The following is a 17,231-nucleotide window of genomic DNA, read 5'->3' on the forward strand; positions in this document are numbered from 1 at the left end:
TAGAAGCCACAGAAAAAAGCATGATACTATTGATGCTAATATGAGTAATCATTAAGCTTCCATCAAGAACATAGGGAATCAACATGGGAAACTAACAACATCTGTTAACGAGAGGTTCCAACCTAAAATCCCGACCCGAAGTCAGAACCTCATGTAATGAAAATTTTCACTGTAGAAAAATTTCATTCTAAGCCATTTGTGATCCATGAAACAACCACTAAAAAGTCTGATTCATATTTGGAAGAAGAGAAGTGTGAAGCTAAAAAAGCAAAATATGGATCGTACTTTGATGATTCACCATGACGTGGTGACCTTACCATGTCGTGGTCTTTGGCAAATCAAAAAAATTTCTAATCTAAATTCATATCAGCCTCCTTTACAGTTCTTGTCTCAATCCCTTAAGCATAATCTGGAGCCGGGACGGAAGAAGTTCATGGAACAAGTGTTATCACTTTCGGAAAACGATCCATTCCTCTATTCGATGGCCATGCATCGTAAGTTTGTCAAGGATGTGATAACTAATCAAAAGGAGTTTGAAAAATCATCAACCATGGTGCTTAATAAGTTATATTAAACTCCAATCATCAATAGGTTGCCAATCAAAATGGGAGATTTGGGCCAATTAACTTTGCCTGGTGAATTTGGCAATTCTACTTCTATAAATGCTTTAGCCGATTCGGAGGAAAGCATCAATCTTATGCCATATTATTTATACAAGAAGCTTGGTCTAACAAGGCTCCAAGATAGGTAGATGACAATTAGAATGACAGATCTCTTGATCACCAACCCATGTGGAATCATTAGAGATTTGTTGGTGAAAGTGGGGAAATTTATTTTTTCAATTGACTTTGTGGTATTGGATATGAAAGAAAATAAAGACCTTCCTATAATTTTGGTCAGACCATTCTTGAGTACCGCAAGATCACTTGTTGACATCCATGGCACAAATCTCACAATTCGTGTAGATGATGAAGATATTACTTTCGAAATGATTCAAAAAGTGAGTTACGACATGTAAAGAGATGAAGTGCTAATGATGAATAATTTGAAAGAAGAATAGCTTAGTGAGTGAGAAGAGTTGGAAAAGATGATGGAAGAATAGTCAAAAGTTTCGGAGAATCCTCACGTTGCAAATGTAAAATGTTTTAAACTAAGAGCCTCAATTCCTATGTCATTGGAGGTGATCACGTTCACTACACCCAAGGCACAAGTGGAAGAGGAAAGTGATGAAAGATATGAGGATTCAAGTGAAGAAGTTAAGATAATTGATGAAGATATAGATGGGGGATTAGAGAAGCCAATAATAGTCAAGATGGAGCTAGATGAGAAGAATAGTACAAGGGTGAAAAAGCAAGGATATTGATAAAAATTAAAAAAATGACTAGGAATTTAATAAAAATTAGTGGAAAGATTTGAAAAAGTAATCTAAAATTGAATCTTAAAAATCGTTGTATTGGGATCTATGTTGCTAGTGTTGTGTGGGACAATCCGATGCGAGTTTTGATGTTTATTTGAGCCAAAATATGTTCTAGTGTATTTGTAGCTTCACTATCCTAGTGAAATCATGAAACAAAAATACGACATTGCTTAGTTTGATGGTCAAAATATTTTTAGCATCGTGTACCAGAATGTATTCAGGATAACTTATGTAGTTATTGCACCTTAGATTAATACCTCTAACCAACAAGGGTTGTAGTTAAGGTCCCTTGCTTTGGAATATGTTTTATAGGATTTTTATTTTTGAGTGAAAGAAGTGAGAAAAGAACAAAAAAGGAAAAAAAAATAGGAAAGAAAAGAAAAGAAGAAAAAAGTTGCAAAAGTTTGAGAGAATAAGATTCTACAAAGCTATGAAGATCAAGAAGTATCATGAAGAAAACTTCTAAAAATCAAATACCAAATATGTATTTTCATTGTATATTGTAACAAAAAAAATAGAATAATGTAAAGAAACTCAAAATCACCACTGTGAGGTGGTGGTTGCCACCACCAGCAGTCGTGTCGGGTGGTGGTGTGCCTCGTTTGTATTTGACTTGTTTGGGATGTTTGGACAAGGGACTAAAACCCTAATAGGCCTAATGAAGCCCTAATTGACCTAAAAGCCCTAACATGTGGCTAATGGGTCTAATGACCCTTAATTGATCAAAAGACATAGCTATTGGTCCTATTGGACTAAGATAGGGTTGGGAACCCTAATTAGGGTTTAGAAAACCCTAATATTTGATTTATAGGACATGGACTTATTGGGACCCCCTTTTGGGTCATTGGAATGGAGTTTTAAATTACACCCAATTACACCATATGATTTATCTAGTAGAGTAGTGGACTTAATGGATTAACTCCTTAATGGGTTAAGTAAGAAACACTTAACCCTAATTGTTATTTAATGTGAAACCCTAATGTAGCATGTTAATCCAAAGAACTTGTTGTTATATGTTAGGACCCAATTATTAATTGGGTGATTTTTTGATATTGACAGTTCAGGAATCTGTCATCCAGCAGTTGGGATTGTGTCTACAGGACTTCAACAGTGTGAGCTAAGTTACCTTCTAGCAGAAGTGGGTGTAAGGCACCAAGGTTGGCCCACTAGTAAGAGTTAAGTAGATATAATTGTCTTTGTGATAATTATCTGGTATGTTGTTATCTGTTATGATTATGTACCAGTATACTATGATGTTATGTGTTATGTGATAGGATGGGGTAGGTTAGACCCCAGTACCGGTCGAAAGGACCGAAGGGGTAGTTAGTGTTGGATTAATGTCTAAGTCCATAACTGTAATTGGTAAGACTTGACCCGACCCGGCATGGTCCATTTGGGTTGGATGACATCATGCACTTGGATAGACTATAATGAGAGAAATAAGACACTTATGGTTATTAATATATTATAAGTTCTGGTATATTAATAATAAGAATAATAAGATTATTTAATTAGTATTGATCAAGAATTAATCTAGGATTAATTAAGTGATCAAAAGAAGACTAATTAAATATATGGGTTGATTGTGCAAATCATCCATACTTATATAGTGGGCTAATGCTCTATGGATTATCTAGTTGGGCCAAAACCCATATGATGCTCCATGGATGCTCCATGGTGTATTTGAACCCATGGATCCAAGGAAATGGAAAGTCATGACAATTAGGGTTTACCCTAATTGTATAACTATATAAGCATCTTATTCTTGATCAAAATCGTCCACTAGAGAGAGAAAGAAAGGGCTAGCCGATTTTCATGAAGTGTAGAATTCTCTCAAGTTATTCCAAGTGTATTTGGTGTTGTGTGAACCATTTGAGGTGTCACACTTGAGGCACTAGGCACTCAAGCTTCATGAAGACAAGCACTAACAAAAGGTATGTTATTCTAACTTGTGTTATTCAAAGTTTAGTATGCTAGAATAGAACAATATCTTGGAAAGTTGATATTTGCATGTATAATAGAGAAACCATAGATCCTAGGTATTTAGGGTTGCATGTACACATAGGAGTGTTAGAATGCTCAAAACCCAACAGTGGTATCAGAGCCTAGGCTTGTTTTCCTATTATACTTGCAAATGGAGCTGAAAAATCGAGTTTTGATGCTGTCTGCCCAGCAGACTCGCCGAGTCCATGAAGGGACTCGACGAGTCAAAGGCAAAAAGCATCCAAATCGCCGAGTTGGACCCCCAGACAGCATAAATTCGACTTTTTTGGCTGGAATTGGACTAGGAACATTACCCTAAGATGTTTTTGAACTTATAAACATGTTTTTGATGTGGTAATGTTCATGCTAATCCAATTTCAAAGATAATTGTCAATAGATTCATGTTTTGTATTAGTTTAAGGGTTAGACTAATTACATGAAAAAGTTTGATTTGAATTATCTTGTTCTTATGAGTTACTTAGATTAATAGAAAAGTTGAGTGAAATAGTTGTTTTCAATCCAAATTAATCTGAGAGTTGATTCTAAAATGTGTTTTTGTAACTTGTCCTCAAGTTATATGAAAAGTCACATTTAAGTTGCATAAAACTCATAAAAGTTGGCAAAGGTTACAAAATGAAGAGTCTAGTTCTAATTAATTGGAGTTATGACTCCATAATTAGTCCTCAAGTTATGGAGGACCAAGAGTCTCTTCATTAAATAATAAATAAAATAAAAAAGTGTAACCTTAATTAATTCCATAAGTTATAAAATAAAGAAAAGTTAATTCTTTTATTAGTTTAAAGTTTTCCATAACTTGTCCTCAAGTTATGGAATTTGAAGAGTTTTTTGGATTAAAACTACTTTAAACACATAAGTTATGGAATTAATTAGTTTTGAATAGTTTCAAAACTTACCCTCAAGTTTTGGAATTTGTAAAGTTTTCTCTTATGAATACTTTAATTCCAAGTTAGCCCTTAGAATTTTAAAAGTTAAAATTCAACCCTTATACTTTATAATATTATAAGTTAATAATATATATATGTATAAGAGTAAAGTCGGTCTTACCGCTAGTACGCCTCATTCACAAAGCCGATCTATAAGGTGGGTATAAGGTTGTTGCCTATAAAATGGCAACTTAATGGGTGTCCACTCTCACCCACCGCTTGCTTGACTGGTGGAGGGTCGTTAGCCGAACGGGTTTGACAGGACTATAATTCTCCCTTCATTAAAAGTATTAATGATAAATACTAAGTAACTAAACTCTTAATAATACCCAATCTTAGTTACTTAGGAAAATGTGAATAAGGTGCTAATCCATGAAATTACACTTTGCACTTTGTTTAAGTCGGTTAGTGGAGCGTGTGTGGTTAACCGGCACACTAACTCGTATCTAACAAGGTAGGCAAAGGGTAACTTAATGTTTATCATAGTATCGATGGAGCGTGTGTGGTTAACCGGCACATCGATTGAGGGGTAAACACTTAAGGGTACCAAGTAATTTGCATGGTTACTTCACACCTTGTTTTGTGATCCTCGGCATCCCAGTCACAAAACCTGAAGGGCACACTCGAGATTGAAACATGCCATTGAACAGTTCAATGAATCTCAAAAGATCTAGGAGTTTCAAAACCAATTAAAACCTAATAATACATTTCGTTTATCTTGGTGGAAATTGGTGAATCGTCATTCACCTACCTTCAAATTGTTTTATAGCTTGGATTACGGCATACCTCTTCTAAGTTATAAAATAGTTTGTTGGGTCCTAGCCTTAATACTTCATATTGGGTGTCATATTAAGGACTTTAAGATCAACTATCTTGAATATCTCCCAAAACATATCTGGTTTAAACATTTATGATCTTCCCAAATCTCTTGAAACAAGCTTTCCTAAATGAAGATGATGTTCCAATGGAAATCATACTTCTTTCACCTCCTCCAATTATTCTCCCTACCCCACAAGTTCTTGAAAAGTTTAAGGTCACTTGAGCTCTATTAGCAAGTAAAGGTCTTGGTGTGGCCACATCTTGGAGATGTAGTCACATATTGACAAGCCGGGAGAGTTGGGTGTTAAAGTCTTGAGAAAGTTGATGGTTCAATCACTTTTTAAGTCACATAGTGAGTTCTTTTGGAACACCTATGAAACAGACTATGACAAGACCCTTAATGATCTTATCTATTTGTTAAGATCAACTTCCTCAAAACTTGATGGACATTGACAATAGTGACATAGGAAATATAGAAAAGCATTCTCTTCCCAATGGAAACGGATTGACCATAGTCAACTAGGTTGACCAAATGGTAAAGAGAAGAGGCTAAGTCTGTAATAGTCCCGTGTACCATTATCAAAGGGTCCATATGTTTATATTGCCAAAGGAAGGGTCATTAGTTGCGAAGCTGCCAAATTTACCTAAGGATGTTAAAGTCAATAAGGTTGACTCTACTTCAGGTAAAATCCACTAATCTAACTCTGTTAAGTTTCTATTCTGAGATTCCTGATACATGATGTGACTGGGTCACATGGTAATGTTTTAAGAATCAAAGAAAAAGTAAAGGAACTTAAAGAAAGAATATGCTGAATCTGATCGCATAGATGGATTTCTATCGCGTAGTTTGAAAAATGGATTCTTGAGCTTCTTAGGAGTTATGAGATATTGCCTAGGAATAGATAACAACAAGTTTTCATATGGATTGTAAGGATAAGTTTTTCCGCATAGTTTTAAAATAAAAGAAAATTTTTTGATTTTATTTATTTTAAAATATCCTTACAATGGCATTTGAGGAAAAATTGTTGCTTATATGATTCCATTAATAGCAAGAGTGGAAATATGAAATTGATTCCTTTATTTGTGGTAATGTCTAAATTTACCAAATAAGGAAAGATTCTCATCACCCAAGTCACAATTGGACCAGAACTTGGAATCATGCAAGTTGTATAGCATGATGAATGAGAACTTTCAAGTATTGGAAAATTAAGACTAATTACTTGTTCACATGGATGTGTGAGTCAAGTAAAGGACTAAGGGATTGAGTACACATTCTTGTGCACTGGTCAAGTCCACCACAAAAGATCAATAAGATTATTCGTCATAATTTACTATAGTTCAGTAAATATGGTTATACTTACAAGCTTAAGTGTAACTCTGAGACATTGGAAAAGGTTCTAATGTATGGCAGAGCGAATAAGAAGAATCAAATTAGGCAGAAGGATAGAAGTTCCTCAAATCTGAAAAGATGGGAGAGTACTTTAGTATCAGTTTTGTGATCATCTTAATGATTAAGAAACCATATCAAAATTAGTTCTCTAAGGAAGTCTTAGTGCATTCTTATGACTAAGAAGAAGGGATCTTGAATTGTTGAAATGGTTAAATCAAGAAGATGAGTCATACTTCATTCCAATACAAGTCTTAGAGTCATACTCGAAGATTGTAATTTGAGTGACATGTCTTTTAAAAGGTTTAAAACACATGTCAAATGTAAGAGTAAAAGTGTCCTACTCGTGTTCATTTGAAGTTGGTAAGTTGTGATGTTTTGGATAAAACAAAGACCAACTTAGGCCAACTATGTGAAGTGCTTGTCTTGATTAGAATCCACACTATCTCTTGGATGTTTGACAAGGGAGTCTTATAGGTCAAGAGGACAGTGGGAGTCTTAAAGGTCTTGAAAGTCTCAAGAACTAATCAAGAATAAAACCTAAAGTTCTTCACTAGCACACGACTTGAGGTTTATAACCTATCGTGTTGACATAGTCTGAGCCCATTCCAGTTAAAGTTGAGTTCTTAGAGTTCTCAATTGGTTGCATAACAACTTGGAAGCAATGGCGGGCCCTTGAGTTGCCAGGTGGCAAGAAGTTAAGATTGAGTTCAGTCCATAGGAGTTTGGATTTGTCATTATCCTTGTCTTGTGACTATGGTTTCGACAATTCACGTGGATAAGAACACATACACCATTAAATCTAAGTGTCATAAGGTTTCTCTCCGATTCGTGAAAATGATGGTGAGGAAACACTTTCACTAAGTAGATTTTAGCTAGATAGCAATTGTGATATTTGCATTCTCAAAGTCATTAGTGAAGCGTGTGTGGATTACCAGCATGATAATTATGATAAGTATTGCAAGTTAGCAATGTTAATTATAGAAAACAAAAGGTTTCAATTGGGAAAAGTTGTTTTGCTATAATTAAGGGAGAGGAAATTATACTTCATCTCAAATCTATAAGCTTAGATCGTGAGGTTTTAATCATTTAGTCAAGGATATATATATATATATATATATATATATATATATATGTGAATTTCATGTTGGAAAGGCTCAACATAAGGAAATTCTGTATATGGGTCCATTATTTGCGTTCTTAAATTCGATTATGATTACGGCATCCCTTTTCATAATCTGAATTATGAGAACTTGGCAAATAGAAGTGGAAATATCGTGTCCCATATGCTTCGGATATAGGATCGATTACATGTGCTATATTCATCCTTTCTAAAAGTTTCCAAATGCCTGGGGCATTAAGAAGGGAAAAGGTTTAGAACTGGATATGACTAAAAGGATTAAACAATTGTCGAGGACAATCTAAGGTTTACCAAAGATTGGTTTCTCAAGGACAATTAGAAGTATAGTGATAATTCTAGAAGGACAATATTGACATAATCTATAAGGAGGCAACTCTTGGTCAGAAGTGATAGTCAAAATGAATCTGGAAATGTTTCAAAGTCAGAAATTTCAATCTGTGTAAGATTAAGGAAACTTAATGCGAGAAGGATGTTTCCAAGGAATTGATCTCCTTTGGAATACTCTGTAATGATTGTTTCCAAGTCTTTGTGAATTTGTTCATAATCGTTACAAGAGGATCAATGCATATAAGTTTAGAATCTAACAGATTTCAGTAAATGGCATGAATTTTGAATTCTTGCATTTGCAGTAAGGATTTGGGAGTGTGAAAAGAGAATCATTGAAGTTATGTTCAATTGATCTAGTTCACAAAGTAAAGATCATAGACAAACATAGTATGCATACTTGGTGTGTGGCATGACTAGTGTTTAGAAAACATAGTGTACATGCTTGGAGCATGGGACAACTATTGTTTTAAATTCAAGAATAAAGTTGATAGCTGAAACAGTATACAATGAATAATGTGTAATCATATGGTGATAAATAAAAGGTGTTTTATTTATGTTCATAGGTTTTGATACCATATTGGATTCAATTATTATTATGTTTCATTTTGCATGTTTTGACTTCTCGAATAAACTAGGTTATTCTTCCGGAATGACTAAGTTATTCAAACCATCCACAGTTGGTCATATGTTCGAAGTAGATATGAATTAAGACTGTCATGGGTTGGCTTGTAGAGGTCTAAGGTGTTGGACAAAGGGCTACAACACTCATGAGTGCTCATAAGTTCTAAGTATTGGATTCAACCCGCGCTCATTGGAATCACTTCATGGATTTTATCACGAGTGATCATGAGATGATAATATCTTATATTCTTCAAACCTAGAGATGTGAGTTGTTACTATGAGTTGATAGTACATTGATTGCACGAAAACGCATTGGTAACTCGATGTTATAAAACGTGTCTTTGTGTATGATTCAACAAGTAGTAGAACAAGCCATACGAGTCGAAGTTTATCCATTCCTTTTACCTTCGGGATAAAAGCGATATCTGTGGGCCCCTCGATGATTTGATGATGACAAATGGAAGTGCTCGGCCGGGCCAGGACTGATTTGATTTGTTCAATTAGTCAGTCGTCATAAATCGGAAATCGAGAAACAACAAATGGACAGAGAGAATGATTATAATCCATGTCTCAGTCCATATGATATCTAGAATGGAGGAATATATGAACCCTTATCTAATGTACAAGTCATTGACAAATGTCAGAGTTTATCGACAAGGTCAGAGTTCGACAAAAGCTTTTGAGAGCTACAATTGCCAGTTGGTTCTTGAAGTCATACGCAATAATAGTTTTAGACTTATCCAAGTGGGAGACTGTTGGATTAATGTCTAAGTCCATAACTATAATTGGTAAGACTTGACCCGACCCGGCATGGTCCATTTGGGTTGCATGGCATCATGCACTTGGATAGACTATAATGAGAGAAATAAGACACTTATGGTTATTAATATATTATAAGTTCTAGTATATTAATAATAAGAATAATAAGATTATTTAATTAGTATTGATCAAGAATTAATCTAGGATTAATTAAGTGATCAAAAGAAGACTAATTAAATATATGGGTTGATTGTGCAAATCATCCATACTTATATAGTGGGATAATGCTCTATGGATTATCTAGTTGGGCCAAAACCCATATGATGCTCCATGGATGCTCCATGGTGTATTTGAACCCATGGATCCAAGGAAATGGAAAGTCATGACAATTAGGGTTTACCCTAATTGTATAACTATATAAGGATCTTATTCTTGATCAAAATCGTCCACTAGAGAGAGAAAGAAAGGGCTAGCCGATTTTCATGAAGTGTAGAATTCTCTCAAGTTATTCCAAGTGTATTTGGTGTTGTGTGAACCATTTGAGGTGTCACACTTGGGGCACTAGGCACTCAAGCTTCATGAAGACAAGCACTAACAAAAGGTATGTTATTCTAACTTGTATTATTCAAAGTTTAGTATGCTAGAATAGAACAATACCTTGGAAAGTTGATATTTGCATGTATAATAGAGAAAACAATTTAGGGTTGCATGTACACTTAGGAGTGTTAGAATGCTCAAAACCCAACAGTTAGTACCCAGTTACATTAGATAGTCAATGATATATGTGTTGTGTTATTATGTGGTAGTGGTAGGAGTGAAATAGTCCCCATTTACCGGTTGAAAGATACTGAAGGGGAGGCCAACACCCAAATATGCTAGGCAGTTACCGGTTGAAAGATACCAAAGGGGAGGCCAACACCCAGATATGCTAGGCAGTTACCGGATGAAAGATACCGAAGGGGAGGCCAACACCTAGATATGCTAGGCATTATGTGTTTATATGGTATGTGGTATGATAGGGGAACTTACTAAGCTTCGTTCTTACACATTTCAGTTTTGGTTTCAGGTACTTCGTTTTCAAAGGAAAGAAGTCGACTCAATCGTAGCACATCACACTATGTTTTCCGCACATGGGATCTTTGTTATTATACTCTGATATGGTTTTATGATGACATGCTTTGATTATTGATGTATTGGTTTTAACATGATATGCTATTATGGATGTTTTCTTATACTGTTGGGTTCATAATAACTTATCTAAAAAAATGAAAATTTTGGCTTGTATTTTTGGGATATTACATTACCTTATTAATATAATGGTTGTGTTTGTTTTGATCCCTATTATACAATTGTTGTAATATTTTACATGACGTCCTCCACCCCCGAACGTTTCCATCTTTCTGGTTTAAGGGTGTGACAAGTTGTAAGGCTCACTGAACCCAAAAGGAAAACATTGGGTGAGAGAGGTGTAGATTGTATCCTTATTGGATATGCCAAGCATTCCAAAGAGTATAGATTCTATGTTTTAGAATCTAATGACTCTGTGACTATAAACACTATGATAGAGTCAAGAGATGTTATATTTGATGAAGAAATATTTACATCTATACCTACACCAAGGGACATGATTCATCAATCTTCTAGCAAGAGTACTAATCAAGCTAAAGATGTTTCTAGTGGTGTAAGTTCTATACCTGAACCTAGGAAAAGCACCAGAGTTAGAAAAGCTAAGTATTTTGGATCTAATTTTAAACTTTATCTAGTTGAAGGAACAAGGAATGAGACTATATGTCAATATCAATATTGTTTTAATAATGAGGAAGATCTAAGGGCTTTTAGTGAAGCTATGCCTCATAGGGGTGTTCATTTCTGGAAAGAAGTAATTCAATATGAGATTGATTCTCTCATGTATAACAATACTTGGGTATTGTCAGATTTACCTCCTAGTTGCAAGGAATTTGGAAGTAAGTGGATATTCAAAAGGAAAATGAAGGTGGGTGGCACAATTGATAAGTATAAAGCCAGATTGGTTATTTAAGGATTAAGGGAAAAAAAGGCATTAACTTCTTTGATACTTATGCTCTTGTTGCTAGAATTTCCACTATTAGATTATTGCTAGCTCTCATATATATACATAATCTTGAGATCCACCAAATGGACGAGAAAACTGCATTCCTGAATTGTGACTTGGATGAGGAAATATACATGAAACAACCTAAAGGGTTTGTGATGCCTGGAAATGAACATAAAGTGTGCAAGTTAAATAAATCATTATATGGTTTGAAACAACCACCAAAACAATGGCATCAAAAGTTTAGTGATGTTGTCTTGTCTAATGGTTTTGCATTAAAACAAGATATCAAGTGTGTATATAACAAATTTAATACTTCTGGTAAAGGAGTCATGATTTATTTATATGTGGATGATATGTTGATTTTTGGTACTGATTTAGAAGAAGTTGATAAAACCAAGAAATTCTTATCATCTAGTTTTGAAATGAAAGACATGGGGTAGGATGAGGTAATTCTTGGTATAAGAATTAAACAAGGAAACAATGGAATTTCAATTTCTCAATCTCATTACATTGAGAATATATTAAAAAAGTTTAATTTTGAGATTTCTTCTCCTGTTAGCACTCCTATAGATCCTAGTCTTAAGCTTCTACCTAATAAAGGATCTCCAGTGTCTCAACTTGAATACTTAAGGGCTATTGGCTGTCTAATGTATGTCATGATTAGTACTAGGCCTGATATAGTGTATGATGTGGGAAGGCTTAGTAGATACACTAGTAATCCTAGTAGACATCATTGGAAAATTATAAGTAGATTATTCAAGTATTTGAAAGGGACCATGAATTGTGGTTTAACTTATAGTGGATATCCTTCTGTTTTAGAAGGTTATTCAGATGCTAGGTGGATTAACAACTTAGAGGATCACTCCTCTACTAGTGGTTGGGTGTTTCTTCTTGGATGAAGTGCCATTTCTTGGGCATCCAAGAAACATACTTGTATTACTAGCTTAACCATGGAATCTGAGTTTGTTGCATTGCCTGCTGCTGGTAAAGAAGTTAAGTGGCTAAGGAATTTGATTTATGAAATTCCATTATGGCCCAAACTTATATCTACCATTTCTATCAAATGTGATGATGTTGCAACCTTAGTTAACGCTTATAATCTAGTTTATAATGGAAAGTCTAGACATTAGGTGTTAGACATAACATGATTCGTGACCTCATCATGATTGGTGTGATATATGTGGAGTTTGTAAGAACTTAGTTGAATTTAGCCTATCATCTAACCAAAGGGTTAGCAAGAGATCTTGTGCACAAGGTGGATGTAGGGATGAGTTTAAAGTCCACTTAAAATATTTTATATTGAGATACCCCATTCCCATATAATGTAATATTAGATGTTGAATTTAATGTGGAAAGCTTGATATTTGAAGATTCGAACACATTATTATCATCATCCCAAGGTATGTGTTCAATACTGCAAGTAAATGAGGTTGAATTTATATTCTTAATGGTTCTCTTAAAAAATTGCATTTGTATGTGCAAGGATAAAAGGACTACCTATATAAGCATGATGTTTAGCTGCTTCAAGAAGTTAGGACTTGACTTTGATATGCTTATTGAACGATGGGACACAAGTTAGTAAAATATAGTGTCAACTTAGAACTTATAAGAATGTAAACTGTTATGTGTATTATCTTAATGTATTCACTATGTATAGAAAGGACTCAATCCTTAGTGACACCCTGATATTCGAATATTTTGATTGTATAATATAGTAATGTGAAATTCAATCGTCACAACATTTCATTTATGCATCAGTTAATTTGTTGGTGTTATGTTTCATTTTAAGTTAATCAATATTACACTTAAATGGGGTAGGTTTTGTTGTTGATTTGTTATCATCAATGTTATTTGAATGTAATGGGATTACATTGTTGACCAAAATTAATTTTGATATATCTTAAACTAGTAAGGAAGGTGTAGAGTACACACTTGTTTAAGTTTGATCAAGTTTCAAAGTACACTGCTATTTAGGGGTGAAGCCCCTGAACGAACGGGGGTCCGGGGGTAGTGCCCCTAGAAATGGGGTCCAAGGGGTGGCAGCCCCTGGCTGGGTCGATAATTTGACCGTTTTCCAACTATCCATTTTTATGTTAGTTTTTATGGTTTTATGACAGTTTTGAAACTCTCATATGACAGTTTTCAGACAGATATCTTAAAGTCCGTTTTGGTCTAATTTCCGGTACAGACGAAAATATCGTCAAAACACTCTCCATTCTTGTATCTTTGAGTCATATCTAATTAAACAATATTGGGAGTACCACCCAAATACTTTAATCTGTAAATGTTTAACATGATTCTCAGAATTTCCAAGCCTTTATATACCCAAATATCTAACATGTTTGTTGAGTTATCATTTTCGACAACCACTTTCCATTTTCTGCATTTTGATGACAAAACGATGTCATCTCTAATGTTATTTTGCTAACAAAAACAAAAACAAAAATAGAGACTACTTTAGTCTACATATATTCCATTTTTCCTCAGACCCTATGTTCTACAATAATAAAAGACAAAAAATTGTCATAGTGGAAAAAGCATTTTAAATAAGGATGTTCATTTAGGTGGTATAGTTTGATCCGATCCATTCATGTGAATCCAAATTAATTTTGGACTTAATTATGAATCTAAATTTTTTTGAACCGGCAAAAGAGGAGTAAATATATTGAAAAATATCACTCCTATCAAGGTGCTAGGATGAAAGGAAACAAGTATAGAACAGTCTCAAAACAAAAGAACAAAAAGTGAATTACAAAGAATTAAAAGGTAATACGTTCCAATGAACCCAGTTTAGACTCCTCTTGTCACCTCTGTGTTTAAACCATAGAAAAGTAGTGAATTTGATTATATCTACTACCTACGTCATACATATCCGTTGATTGGCAATGATCTGTTCATTTCTAGATTTCGAAATGCTCCATAAGGTTGCGTAACAAATACCCAGTAGTCGTTTCTTCATCTGTGGACAATCTCCCCAATCAGATGCATAGTCGAGAATGTCATAGACCGTTTGAAGTTTACCTTCAGAACAGTACACCATTTGAAAACCCATTCCATGATAGTTTTTGAAAAAGGGCATTGTTTAGGATGTGGTCAGATGTTTCTTCTGCAAGGTCACATTGGCAGCATATTGTGGTTGGTAGAATTATACCCCTTTAAGAAAGGACGACCGATGATGGTATACGTACCTATTTTTCCCTCCAAATAAAACACACAGCCTTTAATTGTACTACCTTGATCCATGTAAAGTTGTCGTTATCCATCGGTCCATTATCCTCTAAGATGTGAAGAAGTACACTTACCATATGGTTCCCATCTGTCGTTATTTCGCATTTCCATGATATGCTATCATAAATTTGTTGTTTTTTTATGATTTGATTGTGTGTAATGCCCTTGTTTTCTAGTTCACATCTGATGCATGCTATGTTATTCCAGACACCTATCATCGTCTTCATGGACTACTAATCGTCCCCTTTGTTATGTAGTTTGTGAACACCTTTAATCACTTTTACCCATAACATGGTTGGTTCCAATCTTAGTCGCCACCACCATTTCACCAGGAGAGAAATGTTTAGGGATTTTAGAGAACCAACCCCCCATCCCCCTTATCTCTTTCTCTGATTACTTTATCCCAAGAGATCCAAGGTATCGACTTTTTATCTTTCGAGCCACCCCATAGAGAACGTCATCTGATTCTTTCTAACCTATCTAGAACGCCACTAGGATGCACAAATAGAGACGTGTATTAATTTGGTAAGTTACCCATTACAGACTTGACCAACGTCAAATGTCCGACGAACGTCCATGTTGTTGATTTCCATGTTGATAATTTTTTCTAAAACCTTTCAATTATGGGGTTCAGTGTTCTTTGAGCTGCATATTAGCTCCCACAGGTACACCAACATGTGTGAAGAGAAATGTAGCGGGTTCACACCCTAGGGGATGGGACCAGCATGTGACTTCCTACATGTCTGCACAAACACTAAACACATGTGATTTATTAAATTTCATTGTTAGGCCCGCAACTGCATGAAAGTAGCGGAGAATGCGAGATAAGTTTTTGATGTTGTTTTTTGTCCATTCTCGTACGAATAGAGCATCGTTAGCATACAATAGATGGGAGATCAACGGGCCTCCATTTGGTAGCTGCAAACCTTGGAAGACACCCGTGTAACATGCTTCCTCCATAGCTACATTCAAACCTTCCACTGCATCGATAAATAAGAAAGGGGAGAGTGGGTCTCTCTTTCGGACACCCTTTGAAGTTCTGAATTCATCTGTTGGATTCCCATTTACCAAAATTGATGCATGCATCGAGCGAAGATAGCCATTCACCCACATGCGCCATCTTTCCCCAAATCTCATTTGCATAAGGTTGTTGTCTAAAAATTCCCAGTTGATAGAGTCAAATGCCATGTCAAATTCTACATTAAAAAGAAGGATTTTCTTTTTGGTTTTCTTTGCCCAAGAGCACAGCTCATTAACCACGAGCAGGCCATCAATTATACTTTTTCCTTCCACATAATCTGATTGCACTTCGTTGATACAAGTCCTAAAACTTATGATAAATATTATTGAATTATTTATGCAGAATTGATTTGTACAAAAAGCTTTGTATCTTGTATCTCTTAAAATTGAAGATATGGCTAATATGCATAGCATAGGATATATATATATATATATATATATATATATATATATATATATATATATATATATATATATATATATATATATATATCTTAAAATTGAAGATATGGCTGATGTTGCCAACGCATTCCATACGAGCCGGTGTCCTGAGGAGGACAAGGTCAGACTCGCTTCCTGTCTTCTGAAGGACAGAGCGAGGGATTGATGGGAGGAGATTGGTCACGCTTTGGGTGATGGTGCCGCGTTGGACGCGATGACTTGGAGTGATTTCTCAGCGAGGTTTAGAGCAGAGTTTTCGCTGATTATTGAGGTGCAGCAGTTGGCCCGGGAGTTTCAAGATTTGACGCAGACTATTGAGACTGTGGCGGAGATGACCGCCAAGTTCAGGGAGAGAGCCCTTCTTGTTCCGCAGTATGTCGCGGATGAGGAGATGAAGAAGGCACGATATCACGAGATGCTGAGGGATGACATCAGGGAGTTCGTGAGCAGGTCCGGTTGTAAGACGCTGGAAGATATGATTTCTCGAGCCAGGGAGAGGGAAATTGATTTGGAGCAGATCTGGAAGAGGAAGTCGGATGAGGTTCAGGTAGCCGCGAGTTCGGGCAAAAGGCCCAAGGGATCAGAGTCGAGATCGAGGGATTATCAGGACCGCAGTCGATGCGGAAGGTGTGGCAGGATGCACGAGGGCGCGTGCAGGAGTGGTAGTGGTGGTGAGTCTGGCTGTTTCAGGTGCGGTCGGACTGGTCATTTTAGCAGAGATTGTACTACTACCATCACTCAGGGATCAGACTTGATATGTTTTCACTGCAATCAGCGGGGCCACAAGAAGGCCCAGTGCCCCAGTTTGCTTTCAGCAGGACGGGTGATGGCACCTGCCCCTGCAACTTTAAGGATCACAGACGGCCGTCAGGGCCATGCAGAGGCACCTGCAGTTGGAGGCAGGGCTTTTCAGATGGCTACTCTGGAGATGCGAGCAGCGCCGGACATTGCAGGTATGCGACTTCCGTTTTCAGTTCTTTTATTTTGTGCATGATTATATTGTTATGGTTCTGCATCATTAGCGATTGAGCATTTTATTTTCGAGCGGGTTCATTGTGATCGAGTTATAT

Source organism: Lactuca saligna, chromosome 9 (assembly GCF_052625555.1).
Source record: "Lactuca saligna cultivar CGN05327 chromosome 9, ASM5262555v1, whole genome shotgun sequence".
NCBI lineage: Eukaryota > Viridiplantae > Streptophyta > Magnoliopsida > Asterales > Asteraceae > Lactuca > Lactuca saligna.